At 44.5% G+C, this 15,211-nt stretch overlaps 2 long non-coding RNA genes across 2 annotated transcripts; both read left to right on the top strand.

The window, feature by feature from the left end:
• The first annotated feature begins 89 nt into the window (after positions 1-89).
• Positions 90-766, top strand: LOC109940342 (uncharacterized). The gene is made up of 4 exons (XR_002263142.1): positions 90-121; positions 415-476; positions 594-657; positions 740-766. It is a non-coding gene; the product is annotated as an uncharacterized lncRNA (long non-coding RNA).
• A 164-nt stretch (positions 767-930) lies between these two features.
• On the top strand, positions 931-1,155 carry LOC103629651 (uncharacterized). Its single transcript, XR_554554.1, has 2 exons — positions 931-1,022; positions 1,116-1,155. It is a non-coding gene; the product is annotated as an uncharacterized lncRNA (long non-coding RNA).
• Positions 1,156-15,211: the final 14,056 nt, after the last annotated feature.

The raw sequence follows: 15,211 nt of genomic DNA, 5'->3' as shown, positions 1-15,211 counted from the left end.
ATTAGCTATATTCCCTCAATCTACATTTATTTATGGGTCTATTAGTAGGTACACACATTAATAACTGATTTTAATCTCTGTATAGGTTTATATTATCAACACACCAGCACATTCCATACAGGTAAGCATGCTGTGTGTGTGAAATTTGAATGAAATTGATGTGCAACGTCTTGTTTATTTCTGCCTTTATCGTAAAATAACTGTGCTTGGTCCGTAGTGCCACCAACAATATATTCTACTTCTGTAATTTCTGATGCTGCCACACCAGGTCCATAATTATATTATGCCCATGTTTGATACTGTTCCATGTACCACTAGAAATTCAAATATCTGGAAAATGTTCTCTTAGCATGATTTGAGACAGCACCTCGATTTAAAATATCTGAACCTTCAGTGTTGTCCATGTAATTGTAGAGAGAACAAGAACTTGACTGGAACAGCAAGATATGCAAGTGTAAATACCCACCTTGGAATTGGTAGGTTTAATTCAATTGGTGGTAGCTAGTTTCCAGGCATGCTGTTTCTGGATTCCTGAAAAACTTTTCCTTTCCATGACATTTCATTTCTATATTATAATTGATGTCTTCTCGCAGAACAAAGCCGGAGGGATGACATGGAATCTCTTGGATATGTACTGATGTACTTCTTGCGAGGAAGGTTGTTTACTGTAACATGATTCGCCGTTTCACCTCTCATTTTCTGATATGTCTGGGTTAATACATGGTTTGCCTACTGTCAGCCTTCCATGGCAGGGCCTGAAAGCTGGAAACAAAAAACAAAAGTATGAAAAGATCAACGAAAGGAAAATTGCATTTAATACACCCAATATTTGGGAAGGTTGGTTTAATACACCCAATATTTCATTTAATGACTAAACCATGTATGCATTTCTCAGTGTAGCAAAAATGCTAAATCGGAATTATGTTATCCATTGGGCAGGTTTTCAGTTTGATTATGTTTTTAACTGGACCATTCTAAAGTACCAACAGGCACAGATGACCACTGCTCCACCTCGTGCAATTGTCTGTACAAGGAATAAACTTACCCTCCTACTTTTCTTTAATTGCGCACACGTGGATATTTTTTCCTGACAACACTCGTGCCTTCTTATTTAGGCTCCAGCAGTAGGACAAAGCTCTGGGATGGCTCCTGTGCTCCAAGGACGAGAAGCTACTCGTGTACGATTACTACAGTCAGGGAAGCGTGTCCAACATGCTCCATGGTATGATCCGCGCTGACATCTTTCCTTCGTCCTGTCACTCTCATAAGTTCAATGCTCAATTTGGAATTCTCAATTTGCAATGGGCGTCATAATAACTACCCATGTCTGTTTGGGATTACAATCGTCATAATAACTACCCATGCCTGCAAAAGGCTACCAAGTGTGGAAAAGGTCCTTGTTTCTTCCCTGCTTTCTGTCTAGGTTCACATTTTAATCTTCTGATGACTGTAGCACTTGAAAATTTTCTCTTCTTTTGGCGTCGTATGTTTAGACCAGACCAGTCAATATCTGCTCCCTTTTCTGCTTTGACAAAAAAAATCATTGTGTGGAGCATAACCTTCAGTTGAGAGGAACAGAAATTTTTAGTATTGCTGAACTATGTATGTGAACTTATATGAATTTTCAGTTTATCATGATTTCCTATATCTTGGTGTACATGTCATTTTGTGATCTTCTTGGAAGCCACATTTTGTGTTTATCATGCTTTCCTATATCTTCGTGTACATGTGATTTAATGCCAGCATTTTGTGATCTTCTTGGAAGCCACATTTTGTGTTTATCATACTTTCCTATATCTTTGTGTACATGTGATTTAATGCCAGTTGTATATTTATGAGAATTTTGGTTTATTTTGTAGGATTCTGGCTCTCATCAAGTGACTCCTCCCCGTCACGATGACTTTGCGGACAGATGTCTCAATTCTAGTGGTGGAGCTACGAACAACAATCCGATGTCCTAATCGAGAGCGATGGAGCTAATGTTTGAACTTGTGTGTTTGAACTTGTGAACTACAAATGTGAACTATGGATGTGAAATTATGTGAATTTGTGAGCTTATATATTTGGACTTATGTGAATTTGTGAACTTATGTATTTTGACTTGTGTGAATTTGTGATATGAACATATATCCATGTATTTGAAATCTGTATTGTATGTGAACTCTGTGTTGCATGTGATATTATGTGTGTCTAATTTTTCATTTCTGTATTTTTTATTTTTTTCTGGAAAAGGGTTAAGAACGTGGGTACCGTCGAACTTAATGGGCAGCCCTCGCCGACCCACGCAGGACCCATAAGTTCGACGACCACGTGGCCCCGTCGAACTTAAATGTAAGAACGTGGGTGCCGTCGAACTTATGGGAAAAAATTCGACGGCCCCCGTCGAACTTAAAACCCCACGTTCTTAATGTTAAGTTCGACGGTACCCACGTTCTTAATGTTAAGTTCGACGGTACCCATGTTCTTAATGTTAAGTTCGTCGGGGCCGTCGAACTTACTTCTCTAAGTTCGTCCAAAAATCGCCGTCGGCTATATTCGTCGGTAAACCCACGTTCTTATGGTAAGTTCGGCGGCCTATTACATTAAGTTCGACGGTTTTTCACCCATGTTCTTTAACCAGTTTCCTGTAGTGTGATTCCGCTGAAAGTAAAAGGCGAAGAAGCTTCTAAGGGAGGCTTACAGCGAAAAATAAACGCTGATTCCGCTGAAAGTAAAAGGCGAAGAAGCTCCTAAGGGAGGCTTACAACGAAAAATAAACGCTGATTTCGCTGAAGTAAAAGGCGAAGAAGCTCCTAAGGGAGGCTTGCAGTAAAAAAACGTCGATCTTCGGCAAATATCATTTTGTATAATATCACATCATCACATCATTTGCATAGCATAACATCATACATCATATTGCATCAACGACGCAAGAAGGGGGTTTCAGTGTTGATATTCGAAGATTGTTTCGAAGAAATAGTGCCAGGGCACAAAAATAGTTATTGAAGAACTATACCTTCGTCAAACTCTGAAATGAAAAGATCTATTGGTTACTGATTTTACGAGGATTGATTACTGATTTATGAAAACACGGATATTATTTACGAAGCATGAAAAGAAGGGAAGGTGTTTTTTCGCCGAAGGCTCAAAAACGGTATGTATGTGAAGTTTCATGCATCGTAAAGAATAGAACCATAAATAGCTTATATATTACATTCAAAGTTACAAAATATTACACATGTTCCTCAACAAACATTACATTCTAAATGTTTTTACAATAACATCTAATCTTCCCGTAGAACTACTTCTGCAGCTTCGTTTAGTAGCTGATCAACAACTTTATCCATGATGGCTTCGGCCATTTTTCTAATTTCGTCGTCCCCTTTCACGTGGGGGTCCGCCGATGGCTCGGTAGGCTCTGAGGGAGGAGAAAGTGCGGCTGTGTTACAAAGCGTAAACAAGTTCGAAATCAAAAAATTACAACAAAGAGCCAAAAACTACTAGTCAATACCTATTTGCCCTTCGAGATCCGCACTTTTCTCAGCGGCCTCTGCTACTTTTCTAGCGTCATGAATACCTTTCTCGTTTTTTCGTATAATTTCTTGGGCCATCTCCCGGCCACCATTGTCCTAGATGTCAGTGAAAAATTTTCCACCGACCAGGCTCGCTTCGGCCGAGGGGTCTTTTATATCTTCAGAGGATAAGGCGGCTTCGGATTGTGCCAAGAATTTCACATGGTCACAGCTTTTCCTCTCCAAAATAGTGGCAATCCCCCTGGCACCCGAAAAGGCACATATGTCTCCGCGGCTATTCAAAACTTCTTCAAAAGCTTCAGCTTCATGGCTGATCCATCCAATTGGGCCTTCGGGGTCACCCCTTATGAAGTTCTCCTCACTGGAGAATGCGCCAACGCTGGCGAAGCTGGTTCTTATTTTCTTAACACATTCTATAGATTTTTCATAACACTTTTTCTTGGATGCACGAAGCTCTTCAACGTTTTTTTCTAAATGATTGGCCCATTGTTCACTAATTTCTCGTTTTGTTTCTTCAAGTGTGCACTCTTCTTTAGCTCTGACTAGCTGTTTCCGAAGATCCTCAATTTCGCGCTTCTGAGCCTCAGATTGAGCTTTGAAAGCAGCTTCGTCTTCTTTTATTTTATTCACTAACGAGTGTAATATTTTATCTTTTTCGAGACCTTCGTTCCTTAGTTCAATTACTTCGGAACGAAGGTTGGTCAAGGCTATGGTACACCCTTCGTCTTCGGCATCTTTTTGTGCCCTGAGGGCATTGCTAAGAATAAGACCCTAGAAAAAAATGTGTGTTAATAAATTTAAGCAAATGAAAAATTTTGGTTTCAAGAGATAATACAAAGATCTCATTTTTTCACCTTTAAACTATTGTACGCTAAGCTGTCGGCCAGCTCGTTCTTTGACAACATTGAGAGCCCATCTTCTAGTGTTGGGAATCCGAAGCTTTTGCTCATCTCCCGACAGACAGAAATCTCCTTGCTATCAGGGATACAATACAAGAAGTCTTCTTCTCCGCTGCCGTTGAATATCAACGCCCCCTTTGGATATTTCAGTTTTTGGGCATAGAACTGAGCCTCTTGCTTTTCTTTTTCACTCAACTCTTTCCACGAAGCATGTCGTAAAATATAATTGGAAGCTTCGGAAAATGCTTCGGGGGCGGCAGTGCCAGTTTCTTCAGTTAAAATTTGTTCTACTGCTTCTGTTTCTTTGGTTTCCAAGGATTCCGCCTTGGCGGGCTCTGAAGGCCCAACTTCAGTCTCAGCTTGGTGCTTTGAAGCTTCGGCACCAAAGGCTTCGATTTGCACTTCGGGAGTTTCGACAATTTTCTTCGGAGTAGTGCTTGAAGACTTTATTGTCTCCAATACATCCAGTACATTAACCATCCTTTTCCTTTTGGGGGTCAATGCTGGACCCTTTTGGCTTTTTGGTACTTTAACTTTTACTGAAGGACTTAAAATTTCAGATGTCCTTGTTTCTTTAGCCTTCGGTTCTTCTATTTTCTCTATCTCCGGCATTATGACCGGCTCTTCAATATTCGGCAGGGGAGTTGGCTCCCTGGCTTCGGGGACCGAAGAGGATTCACCGACAAACTTGGGCACTATGGCCGGTTCAATATAGCGTGGCCGGTGTGTAAGAACCTTTATCTTCTTCCTCTTCGGCGCTGGCTCACTAAGAGCGGCTGAAGCAACTTCTTTCGCAGAAGCCGTATCTTTCCTTTTTTGACCCCATGTTGGGTAACGGTAGTCAGGATATACGAACCCAATGGCATCAAATACTCAGTTCAGCCTTTTCTTCTTCCGGCCTCCGAAGGCTGCGGACAGTGCAATATCTTCTGCCTTCGAGTATGGCCCAAGCAGCTCATCGCTTATGGCCTCAATACTTTTCAGCCAGTCATCATCTGGCTCGACGAACTTATCTCCATATTTGAAGGTGAATTTTAACCTAACTAGTCCACCTTCGTTAGGTTCGCTGACGGTTTCCTTTGGCATTTCCCACTTTTCTGCAAGCGGCCATACTCTAAAGGCAATGTGTTCTTGGATCAAATCCCTTGTCCTGATGAAAGAGCAAACCACACCGAAGGCCCTCTGGCATTCTTCGGCTGCTTCGTCAATTTCCACCTTCGGTTTCCGAAGGTCGAAGCGCTGCCAGATAGGGCGCATAATGATATCTTTAATATCTTCCCGCGCTTTCAAGTCGTTCTTCACATAGAACCATTCCTTCATCCAATCCCCAGGCCATCTCTTCCGAAAAGTTGGCACGGGACAGCTTGACCTAGAGCGAGCACCGAAACTATAACAGCCAAAATTGTTGTGATATTGCTCCTTACCCCATGGTTTCGTCTCATACAATAACTCATGCATACTGCAGAAACTTTTTGCATTTGGCTCCAAACATTGGCTCTTCACGGCCCATACAAAGATTCCCATCCTTATGATTGCTTCGGGAGTAATTTGATGGAGGCAGATTTCAAATATCTTCAAAACTTCTACCACGAAACTGCTCAAAGGAAACCGAAGTCCAGCCTTACAGAAGCTTCGGAATATCACGACTTCATTTTCGTCGGGAGTCAGACAAGTTTTCTCTCCTTCGTCAGCCCTCACAATAGATAAATCCGAAAATATCTACCCCTCATATTGACAAGATGGCTTTGTTTAATGCTTGATTTTCCAAAAACTGCATGGCTTGGTCGCCAAGGTCGATCTTCAGAATCTTCACCACCACTTTCCACATCATAGCTGTCACTGTCACCAGTGTCTTCAGATAAACCCTCTAAAAACTCCCTAGTAATCTTCTCTGTATTTGTCTTTGCTATTGATTTAAGGATGCCGAGATTCATCTCTTCGGAAAGGCTTAGCTTCGACTCAGCGACAGCTTTCTTGTCTTCAGACATCTTCGAAAATGCTAAGAAAGTGCTCTCAAAGACGAAGCTTAAAAATTTAAAAAGCCAGGCAAGCGTTGCTGTGCAAAGAGCTAAAAGTTAGGAAGGCAAGAGCCAACGGCAAGAAAGCGTGCTAAATGTGCTCGCGGTACGTTCTTATTTATACGCCCAATACGTCGCAAGTGGCAGGGCCCCACTTGTCATTGACTATTGCTATTCTAGCAAAGGGAAGGTGTTTTTTCGGACCTTCGGCTTAAGGCCTTCGTCCATATCGCAATCTGAATTTATTATTCTAGCAAATTAATATTGCGAGGGGCTACTGTTGGGGGCCTTCGGCTTCCGAAGGTCCTCAAAAACATGATTTGACAATGTTTTCCAAGTGAAATATGTGAACAGGTATCTTTGGATTCGGATCATGAGCATATAGAGCATGGTCAGGACGAAGCCTGAGCAAGACGAAAGATGATTATGACGAAGGACAAGGTGATCACGAAGCTGTGCGCAGGAAAGCTTCAGCATGACAGTAGAAAAGGAGAACCGACTTAAAGATGAAAAGGCAGATTAGACCTCGAAGAATTACTATAGAGTTATTAGCAAATATAAAGGGCATGAATGTAATTTTACATGGGCTGCGTCCCTTGCCTATAAATAGATGAACAGTACTCCTGTACTGTTCACGTTGACTTGGCATTCGCTTTTTGCATCACGCTTGTACCCTTGATTTCCTTCAAACCGAAGGTACATTTATAATTTGTTATTGTGAATATGGTAATGCAAATAAAAATAAGGCGATGACAATGTTTATGTTATTTTTCGTATTTCGTATATGAATTCTTCCTCATCATTTATTGTACTTACGAAGGTTTTTCCTTCACAACCTTCGTCCGGAATTCATTATATCCCAAGGGAAATAATGTTTCGAAGGACGAAGGACTTTAACATTTAACACTTTTCATGTTGCCTTGTTCTTAACTCTTAGCATTTGAGAACAAGTCCCCAACAATGTGTACCATAATAATAAGAATGAGCGCATACACATCGTAAGTTTCTTGTTCATATAGAAATGAAATTAAATCGATGAATCAAGAACTAGAAGACTGATGATAAAATATAAGGTGAAAACATAATTCACACAGTCAATCATAAGCATCGAGAGTATATATAGAGTTTGTGAGCCAAAAGCACCAAGCTAGTACAGAGAGTAACAAGTACATATATTACATCAAAATGACTCTCTACTAACTATCTAACTCCCCCTAGCTCTCACAACTCATATCTCTCCCCCTTTGGCGTCAAACACCAAAAGGGTACCCGAACCTACACATCTGAAGCGGGAGGAGGCGGCGGGGGTGCATCCGGTCACGGTCGAGGCAGCAGAGCGAATGCCGGCTGGGGGTCAGAGTCAGTCTTGGATCCAGGATCTACTGTAGAAGCTGGAGCTGGTACTGACTCGGACTGAGGCCACGCTGCAGAAGCTGCCAGAACTGAAGTGGTCACAGACACTGCCACAACAGTAGTGGTAACAACAGAAGCTGGTGGCACTGGCGGCTGAGGGCAGACGAAGCTGAGAACCGGTGACGTGAAAGCCAGGGTGACCGGCCGGAGCGGAGAGGAAGAAGGACCAACAGAAGGAAGAGGGGGTCCTGACTGAATCGCTGGCACAACAGGAGCCTGAAGCGGAGGAGGTGGTGCAGACTGAACTGGGGGAACCGAGACACCAGAATGCTGTAGCATAAGAGCCATGAATGCCCTGCTCTCAGCCCGATCCTGGAGAAGCTGTTGCTGAAGAGAATCATGACTGTCCTGTATGGTCTGAAACATCGAGAGCATCCTCTCGGACAACTACTGATGGGCTGCTGCCTGGCGGGTCTGCTCGGCTGCCAAGTGAGCCTGCTGCTGAGTAAGTGCCTGGAGAATCGAAGCCAGAGCAGGGTCAATACCAGGAGGGGCAGCAGGGGTAGCACTAGAGCTCCCAGCCTCATGATCATGTGAGCGTGGAGGCATAGGAGGCGGAGGCGGAGGCAGAGGTGGAATCCCAAAATCATCATCATCATCATCATCATCAGCATCATCATCATCATCATCATCATCATCATCAACTGCTGCATCCTGAGCTTCGAACTGATGAAGAGCAGCATCCTCGGCCTGAGTGTCAAAAACTAGAGCAGAAGCTGGCACAGGATCCTCAGGCGCTGGACGGTAGGACCCAAAGACGAGGCGTGAGGCCTCAAGTGTGCCCTGGAACTGTGGAGGCCGAATCAGCTGCGCAAAAATGTGACATAGGTAGTGAGCATATGGCAGCTGACGACGAGCACGCATGCCATCCAAAACGGTGTCCTCGATCTCACAAATAAGGAAATCCACAACGTCAAACTCAGAGTGAGAGACCAGGGCACCAAGGAGCCAGAGCTGGATATGTGTGGTAGCCTCCCTGTACCCCATCCGCGACAGAAGTGTCCGTCTCATAAGCTGATAGAGAAACTTTGCTGCGGTGGTGAAATCTGCCGGAGAGCGTCGCGACCCATCTAAGAAGGGCGGTCGGAACAGAGTCGCGACGTGAGCTGTACCTGGAGCAACATCGTCGTGAGGGTGACGAGGAGGGTCAGAGGTGCCATAGCATAAGCTGTGAAGACAAGTCGATGACTCGTGAAATCCAAATAGCTGGCGAATCTGGCTGGCATGAATAGTGACATCCTCTCGCTCAAAACAAAACCTCATCCAGTGATGATCAGGGTCGATCCATACAGTCGCGTAGAAAACTCGGACCCATTCCTCAACATACCTGCCGCTGGTAGTCAAAAGTGAGAGAAGGCCAGGTAGATAGGAGAGGTGCACCTCAGAGTCAGCACCGGCGGCTAGCAGAAAGGCGGGAAGGTCCAAAAGCCGGTGCACTCACAGAGCAATCTGTGCAGACATCTGAGCTCTAAAAAAGGACTCCTGAATACGGGTACTGAAGAGGTCAACTGCAGCAGGGTCCCTCTGAGCCGGTAACCAAGACTCCACGGGTACGTATCTGAACCTGCGTACCCGTGCCGCTGTAGCACGCTGAAGGTCAAACAACCTAGGATCTGCAGCCAGAGGTCGCACCTCAGTCTCATCGCGCTCCCGGAAGCGAGCAGGTGGGATAGGTGGAGCGGAAACAGGAGCGGGAGGAGGAGCAGTGGAAGCTGGTGTAGTGGAGGTGGTGGATGGCGCAACAGGGGTGACGGGAGCAGGCAAAGTGGGTGGAGGAGTGGAAGCTGAAGCAGTAGTGGTAGTGGAGGAGCAAGGCCGGGAGGCGAGACGACGAACACGGTACGTGAAAGGGAATTGGGCTTACACCTAGTTCCTAATTAATTTTGGTGGTTGAATTGCCTAACACAAATAATTAGACTAACTAGTTTGCTCTAGTGTATAAGTTGTACAGGTGTCAAAGGTTCAAACGTAGCCAATAAAAAGACCAAGAATTGGATTCAACAAAGAGATCAAGGGATAACCGAAGGCACCTCTGGTCTGGCGCACCGGACTGTCCGGTGTGCCACCGGACAGTGTCCGGTGCACCAGGGGACTCCAAGTCAAACTCGTCACCTTCGGGAATATCCAGAGGCGCTTCACTATAATTCACCGGACTGTCCGGTGTACACCGGACAGTGTCCGGTGCCCCAAGGAAGAGCGGCTCTGGAACTCGCCAGCCTCGGGAATTTGCTACGCTATAATTCACCGGACATGTCCGGTGTACACCGGACTGTCCGGTGAGCCAGCGGAACAACGGCTACTTCGCGCCAACGGTCACCTGCAGGCGCATTTAATGCGCGCCAGAAGCGCGCAGAAGTCAGGCACACGCGAGACGGTGCACCGGACAATCTACAGTACTTGTTCGGTGTACACCGGACAGCCAGGCGGGCCCAGAAGTCAGAAGCTCCAACGGTCGAATCCCAACGGCCTGGTGACGTGGCTGGCGCACCGGAGATGTCCGGTGTGCACCAGACTGTCCGGTGCACCATACGACAGTCAGCCACTACCAAACGACTAGTTTGGTGGTTGGGGCTATAAATACCCCCAACCACCCCACATTCAAGTCATCCAAGTTTTCCCACTTCAAATACTTACAAGAGCTCTAGCATTCAATTCTAGACACACCCAAGTGATCAAATCCTCTCCAAACTCCACACAACGCCCTAGTGATTAGTGAGAGAGATTTGCTTGTGTTCTTTCGAGCTCTTGCGCTTGGATTGCTTTCTTCTTTCTTTGATTCTTTCTTGCGATCAAACTCACTTGTAATTTAGGCAAGAGACACCAATCTTGTGGTGGTCCTTGTGGGAACTTTGTGTTCCAAGTGATTGAGAAGAAAAGCTCACTCGGTCCGAGGGACCGTTTGAGAGAGGGAAAGGGTTGAAAGAGACCCGGTCTTTGTGACCACCTCAACGGGGAGTAGGTTTGCGAGAACCGAACCTCGGTAAAACAAATCCGTGTGTCACATCTCTTATTTGCTTGCGATTTGTTTTGCACCCTCTCTCGCGGACTCAATTATATTTCTAACGCTAACCCGGCTTGTAGTTGTGATTATTTTGAGAATTTCAGTTTCACCCTATTCACCCCCCTCTAGGCGACTTTCAATTGGTATCAAAGCACAGTGCTTCATTAGAGCCTAACCGCTCGAAGTGATGTCGGGAGAACACGCCAAGAAGGAGATGGAGATCGGCGACAAGCCCGCTACAAGCCACGGGAAGGCTTCATCGGAAGAGTCCCGCAACAAAAAGAAAGGGAAGGACAAGAAGGCCTCCTCCCACAAGCCGCATCGGAGTGGCGACAAGAAAAAGAAAATGAGGAAGGTGGTCTACTACGAGACCGACACTTCATCACCTTCCACCTCCGGCTCCGACGCGCCCTCCATAACTTCTAAGCGCCATGAGCGCAAGAAGTTTAGTAAGATCCCCTTACATTATCCTCGTACTTCTAGACATACTCCATTACTTTCCGTTCCATTAGGCAAACCGCCAACCTTTGACGGTGAAGATTATGCTAGGTGGAGTGATTTAATGAAATTTCATCTAACCTCACTCCACAAAAGTATATGGAATGTTGTTGAGTTTGGAGCACAGGTACCATCCGTAGGGGATGAGGATTATGATGAGGACGAGGTGGCCCAAATCGAGCACTTCAACTCCCAAGCCACAACCATACTCCTCGCCTCTCTAAGTAGGGAGGAGTACAACAAGGTGCAAGGATTGAAGAGCGCCAAGGAAGTTTGGGACGTGCTCAAAACCGCGCACGAGGGTGATGAACTCACCAAGATCACCAAGCGGGAAACGATCGAGGGGGAGCTCGGTCGCTTCCGTCTACGCCAAGGGGAGGAGCCACAAGATATGTACAACCAGCTCAAAACCTTGGTGAACCAAGTGCGCAACCTCGGGAGCAAAAAATGGGATGACCACGAGGTGGTTAAGGTTATTTTAAGATCACTTATATTCCTTAACCCTACTCAAGTACAATTAATTCGTGGTAATCCAAGATATACACTAATGACTCCCGAGGAAGTAATCGGGAATTTTGTGAGCTTTGAATTTATGATCAAGGGCTCACGGAAGATCAACGAGCTTGATGGTCCCTCCACGTCCGAAGCTCAACCGGTTGCATTCAAGGCGACGGAGGAGAAGAAGGAGGAGTCTACACCAAGTAGACAACCAATCGACGCCTCCAAGCTCGACAATGAGGAAATGGCGCTCGTCATCAAGAGCTTCCGCCAAATCCTCAAACAAAGGAGGGGGAAAGATTACAAGCCCCGCTCCAAGAAGGTTTGCTACAAATGTGGTAAGCCCGGTCACTTTATAGCTAAATGTCCTATTTCTAGTGACAGTGACACGGGTGACGACAAGAAGGGGAGAAGAAAGGAGAAGAAGAGGTACTACAAGAAGAAGGGCGGCGATGCCGATGTTTGTCGTGAGTGGGACTCCGACGAAAGCTCTAGCGACTCCTCCGACGACGAGGACGCCGCCAACATCGCCGTCACCAAGGGCCTTCTCTTCCCCAACGTCGGCCACAAGTGCCTCATGGCTAAGGACAACAAAAAAAGAAGGTTAAATCTAAATCCTCCACTAGATATGAATCCTCTAGTGATGATAATGCTAGTGATGAGGAAGATAATTTACGTACTCTCTTTGCCAACCTAAACATGCAACAAAAAGAAAAGTTAAATGAATTTAATTAGTGCCATCCATGAGAAGGATGACCTCTTGGACTCCCAAGAGGACTTCCTAATCAAGGAAAACAAAAAGCATGTTAAGGTTAAAAATGCTTATGCTCTAGAAGTTGAAAAATATGAAAAATTATCTAGTGAGCTAAGCACTTGCCATGAGACAATAGACAACCTTAGAAATGAGAATGCTAATTTATTAGCTAAGGTTGATTCAAATGTTTGTAATGCTTCAATTCCCAATCTTAGAAATGATAATGATGATTTACTTGCTAAGATTGAAGAATTAAACATATCTCTTGCTAGCCTTAGGATTGAGAATGAAAAATTGCTTGCTAAGGCTAAGGATTTTGATGTTTGCAATGCTACTATTTCCGACCTTAGAACTAAAAATGATATTTTGCATGCTAAGGTTGTAGAATTAAAATCTTGCAAACCCTCTACATCTACCGTTGAGCACACTTCTATTTGTACTAGATGTAGAGATGTTGATGTTAATGCTATTCATGATCACATGGCTTTAATTAAACAACAAAATGATCATATAGCAAAACTAGATGCTAAGATTGCCGAGCATGACTTAGAAAATGAAAAATTTAAATTTGCTAGAAGCATGCTCTATAGAGGGAGACGCCCTGGCATTAAGGATGACATTGGCTTCCAACAGGGAGGCAATGTCAAAATTAATGCCCCTCCTAAGAAGTTGTCTAATTTTGTTAAGGGCAAGGCTCCCATGCCTCAGGATAACGAGGGATACATTTTGTACCCTGCCGGTTATCCTGAGAGCAAAATTAGGAGAATTCACTCTAGGAAGTCTCACTCTGGTCCTAATCATGCTTTTATGTATAAGAGTGAGACATCTAGTTCTAGGCTACAATCCCATGTTAAGTTGCCTAAGAAGAAAACTCCTAGCGCATCAAATGACCATGACATCTCATTTAAAACTTTTGATGCATCTTATGTTTTGACTAACAAATCCGGCAAGGTAGTTGCCAAATATGTTGGGGGCAAGCACAAGGGGTCAAAGACTTGTGTTTGGGTACCCAAAGTTCTTGTTTCTAATGCCAAAGGACCAAAACCATTTGGGTACCTAAAGTCAAGAACTAAACATGTTTTGTAGGTTTATGCATCCGGGGGCTCAAGCTGGGTAATCGACAGCGGGTGCACAAACCACATGACAGGGGAGAAAAAGATGTTCTCCTCCTACGAGAAAAACCAATATTCCCAACGAGCTATCACATTCGAGGATGGAAATCAAGGTTTGGTCAAAGGATTGGGTAAAATTGCTATATCCCCTGACCATTCTATTTCCAATGTTTTTCTTGTAGATTCTTTAGATTACAATTTGCTTTCTGTATCTCAATTATGCAAAATGGGCTACAACTGTCTATTCACTGATGTAGGTGTCACTGTCTTTAGAAGAAGTGATGATTCAATAGCATTTAAGGGAGTGTTAGAGGGTCAGCTGTACTTAGTAAATTTTGATAGAGCTGAACTCGACACTTGCTTAATTACTAAGACTAACATGGGCTGGCTCTGGCATCGCCGACTAGCACATGTTGGGATGAAGAATCTTCATAAGCTTCTAAAGGGAGAGCACATTTTAGGACTAACCAATGTTCATTTTGAGAAAGACAGGGTTTGTAGCGCATGCCAAGCAGGAAAGCAAGTTGGTACCCATCATCCACACAAGAACATCATGACGACCGACAGGCCACTGGAGCTCCTACACATGGACCTATTCGGCCCGATCGCTTACATAAGCATCGGCGGGAGTAAGTACTGTCTCGTAATTGTGGATGATTATTCTCGCTTCACTTGGGTGTTCTTTTTGCAGGAAAAATCTCATACCCAAGAAACATTAAAGGGATTCTTGAGACGGGCTCAAAATGAGTTCGGCTTAAGGATCAAGAAAATTAGAAGTGACAATGGGACGAAGTTCAAGAACTCTCAAATTGAAGGCTTCCTTGAGGAGGAGGGCATCAAGCATGAGTTCTCTTCTCCCTACACCCCACAACAAAATGGTGTAGTGGAGAGGAAGAATAGAACTCTATTGGACATGGCAAGAACCATGCTTGATGAGTACAAGACTTCGGATCGGTTTTGGGCCGAAGCGGTCAACACCGCTTGTTACGCCATCAACCGGATATATCTACACCGAATCCTCAAGAAGACATCATACAAACTCCTAATCGGTAAAAAGCCCAATATTTCATATTTTAGAGTCTTTGGTAGCAAATGCTTTATTCTTGTTAAAAGAGGAAGAAAATCTAAATTTGCTCCTAAGACTGTAGAAGGCTTTTTACTAGGATATGATTCAAACACAAGGGCATATAGAGTCTTTAACAAGTCCTCTGGACAAGTTGAAGTTTCTTGTGACGTTGTGTTTGATGAGACTAACGGCTCTCAAGTAGAGCAAGTTGATCTTGATGAGATAGGTGATGAAGAGGCTCCGTGCATCGCGCTAAGGAACATGTCCATTGGGGATGTGTGTCCTAAGGAATCCGAAGAGCCTCCAAATGTACAAGATCAACCATCCTCCTCCACGCAAGCATCTCCACCGACTCAAAACGAGGATGAAGCTCAAGTTGATGAAATAGAAGATCAAGCAAATGAGCCACCTCAAGATGACGGCAATGATCAAGGGGGAGA

The sequence above is a fragment of the Zea mays genome, chromosome 6 (genome assembly GCF_902167145.1).
Source record: "Zea mays cultivar B73 chromosome 6, Zm-B73-REFERENCE-NAM-5.0, whole genome shotgun sequence".
NCBI lineage: Eukaryota > Viridiplantae > Streptophyta > Magnoliopsida > Poales > Poaceae > Zea > Zea mays.
This window is presented reverse-complemented; position numbering and strand designations above follow the sequence as displayed.